Genomic DNA, 3,264 nt, shown 5'->3' with positions numbered 1-3,264 from the left:
TTAGCTAATTAGGTTAATTGGCTTAGGATAATTTTCTTAAGTCATGACAGCTTTAGTCAAGAGGAAAGGGAAGCTAAACTTAGCCTAATCATGAGAAGATAATGAGTCCAAAATCAACTAATCTCTAGGGTTCCATTATTGTAAAAAGGGAAGTTCATTTCACTCACTTTCACTAGCATTTTAATTACTTGCATATTAGGTAATTAGTTTAGATAATTAGCTAGATAACTAAATTCCTACAAACTTTGGTTGATTTATTTCACTAGATAACTTTCAATTAGACTTAAAACCATTCCTTGGGAGATGACCTAGGGTTGGCCCTATATTGCATTAGGGTTAGCTTTAGTGTAATTTTGAGGATAAGCGACTAATTTCCTATCAAAATTTTGGCGCCGTTGCCGGGGAATGGTTTAAGTTTAATTCTAAGGTTGTTTAGTACTTAATTTACATTTTTAGTGTTCCTGAAAATTTTTTGAAAAATTATAAAAATTTGTTTTTGTGTTTGTTTAGTGTTTTTTGTGTGTTTTGAGTGTTTTTATTCTGTTTTGAAAAAGAAAAAAAAATTAGTGCAATTTTCGTTGGTTTGGTGTAGAGCTGAAAATACTCTGTTTCTAGTGTCTCTGTCTGAAATTGAAAAATTAACTGGGAATGAGTCTGAGGGAATTTGAACTTGAAATTTATTTCATTGAAAGCTCTATATCCTAGCTTCACTTTAAAATTGGTTTGGTCAATTTTGGACGTGGGAAGTGTCCTGTGGAAATTTTACAATCTAACAAGGTCCAGGGAGCCATTACAGAGGATTCCCAAAACCCTGTTTCAACTTTGAGTTAGCATATCTTCCTCTTTGTGCGTTCAAATTGATTGATTCCAGTTTCATTTTTCTTATCGCTGTCTTATCTTTGTTTCTTGTGTTTAGGATTTTCTTCAATTTTTCCATTTTCCTATTTGAAAGTTTGTTAGAAGCTCTGAAGGTCTTCTGGACGAAATCCTGTTTCTCCAGACTTGAGGACCAACTTGTGAAAAATTCTGGGAACGATTGGGAAGGATTTTTAATCTAAAAGTTTTATATAATTTTCCTGTATATCTCTTGTGTTTCTCATAAAAGTTTCAGGGGAATTTATCATGTGGATTTGCTGATAGAAAATTCACAAGTTCACTGTCTCCAGAGAGCCTACTGTGCGAATTCCAGAATTGCCAAAGCTTCTTGATTGAGCATTTCTAACTCTCTTTCTACTTGTTTGGTGTTATTTTTTTTTTCATTTTGTTGCTATTGAGTTTAATAAAAAAATAAAAAAAATTATTTCTCTTGCTTTTGTGTGTTTTGAATTGTTTCATGTTGATTTGCATTTTAGTTTAGCTTGTTCTTTGTTCTTAATTTTCTTGAGCTTGATTAGTGCATGACCCGAAGAAAACATACCTCTTTTGTTGAATTAGATCCAGAAATTGAAAGGACTATTTCTAGATTGAGAAGATCACAACCTATTCTTGATTCTCATTTGGTTTGTAATTCAACAATGGAAGGTATCTTAGGACATGAGCATGTGCATAATGAGGGCCATGGGAATGGGAATGAGAATTTGCATGATGATGGCCATGTTAATAATGAATTTGAAGGCTTGCATAACCCTAGAGAGGAGAGGAGCATTAGGCAATTAACTCAACCTAATTGGCATGATAATCCTTATGGCTTATATGTTCCTCCTACTAATGTTCAATTTGAAATTAAATCCTCCTTGATTAATGCATTGCCTAAATTTCATGGGTTACCAGGAGAGGATTGTCATAGGTTTTTGCATACTTTCCTATTGGTTTGTGATACTATGAAGCCTATGCATGTAAATGTTGATGATGTTCAAGCTAAGGCTTTTGTATTTTCTCTTGAAGGTTTAGCAAAGGAGTGGTATTTCAACTACCCTTCTTATGTGAAAGTGAGCACATGGGCGAGCTAAGAAGACTCTTCTTAGATAAATTCTTTCCAAATTCCAAGGTCACCAATTTGAGAAAGCAAATCTATGGGGTCCAACAAGGAGAGGATGAGAGTCTCTATGAGTATTGGACTAGATTCCAAGGCCTTTTGGCTAAATGCCCACACCATCAAATTTCTAGTGAGAATTTAGTCCAATATTTCTATGAGGGCTTGATTCCAAGAGACAAAGTTAACATTGATGCCGCTAGTGGTGGATGCTTGATTGACCTCACTTCCTTAAAGGCTTGGGAACTAATTGACAAGATGGCTTCAAGTGGTGCTCAATACTCTACAAGGGAAAAGAGAAATGTGAATATGGTAGGTTCCTCAGTTCTTAATGATTCATATGTGGACTTGCTAGCTGCCAAGATTGGGAGAATGTTGGCTCCACAAATATCTCAAGTGAGCAATGTAAGTACTTCTCAAGCACTTGTCCCTTATTCTTGTACTTTTTGTGACTCACCTATGCATGTAGAAAGCAATTGTCCTATTAAGTTTGAACAAGTAAATGCTATCTACAATGGAAAACAATCCTATGGTGGGAGGCAAGGGCAAGGAGCTTATTCTAATACTTACAACCCTTCATGGAGAGACCATCCTAATTTCTCCTATTCAAATCCAAATGTGGCTTTACAAGACAATCAACAAAGAGGATCCTATCAAAACACCTTTGGCCGTGACCCTCCACCTCATTTGTCTCAAGGTAGCTCTTCTCAAAGCTACAATCCAAGTGGTAATTCTCTTACACCTTCTTCTAATTCTTATAGTGATAGGAGGCTTGTTCCAATTGAGAGTTCTTCTAATTCGAACTCTTCTAATGATGTGAATGTGTTACGTAAGCAGTTGATTGAAATGAACTCTTTGTATAAAAACATGTATGATGGCTTAGGGAACAAGGTAGAGAGTATGGGTAACAAGTGTGAGAACATGAACTCTAAAATTGATGCCCTTACTTCTCAAATGAATATGCTTGCTAACCAATTAAGTGCAGCCAATGCTCAAGCCTCTACATTACCATCCAACACCGTTGCTAATCCTAAAGCTAATCTTAATGCTATCACATTGAGGAGTGGCAAGGAGTTGGGAGAAAGAGTACAAGAAGACAAAAGACAAGGGAAGGCCGAGAAGCCCTCTTTAAATTCTTCAATTGATGTTAATGTTTCTAGTTCTTCTTTTGCTCCTAATGATGCATCTTTTTGTAGAGATGATGAGGATGAAAACATTGAGGAGATCATATGTGAGCAACCACCATCTAAGGTGGAAAAGGGGACTATGGCCGAGTTGTTTAGTAAGGAAAA

General features: G+C 35.8%; 1 non-coding gene across 1 annotated transcript; it reads right to left on the bottom strand.

Annotated features, from left to right (window-relative positions):
- Positions 1-1,993: 1,993 nt before the first annotated feature.
- LOC129300378 (small nucleolar RNA R71) lies at positions 1,994-2,100 on the bottom strand. Its single transcript, XR_008590764.1, has one exon. It is a non-coding gene; the product is annotated as a small nucleolar RNA R71 (small nucleolar RNA).
- Positions 2,101-3,264: the final 1,164 nt, after the last annotated feature.

This window comes from Prosopis cineraria, unplaced genomic scaffold, assembly GCF_029017545.1.
Source record: "Prosopis cineraria cultivar Desert tree isolate PC_DT_omini unplaced genomic scaffold, ASM2901754v1 PC1559, whole genome shotgun sequence".
NCBI classification, from domain to species: Eukaryota; Viridiplantae; Streptophyta; class Magnoliopsida; order Fabales; family Fabaceae; genus Prosopis; species Prosopis cineraria.
This window is presented reverse-complemented; position numbering and strand designations above follow the sequence as displayed.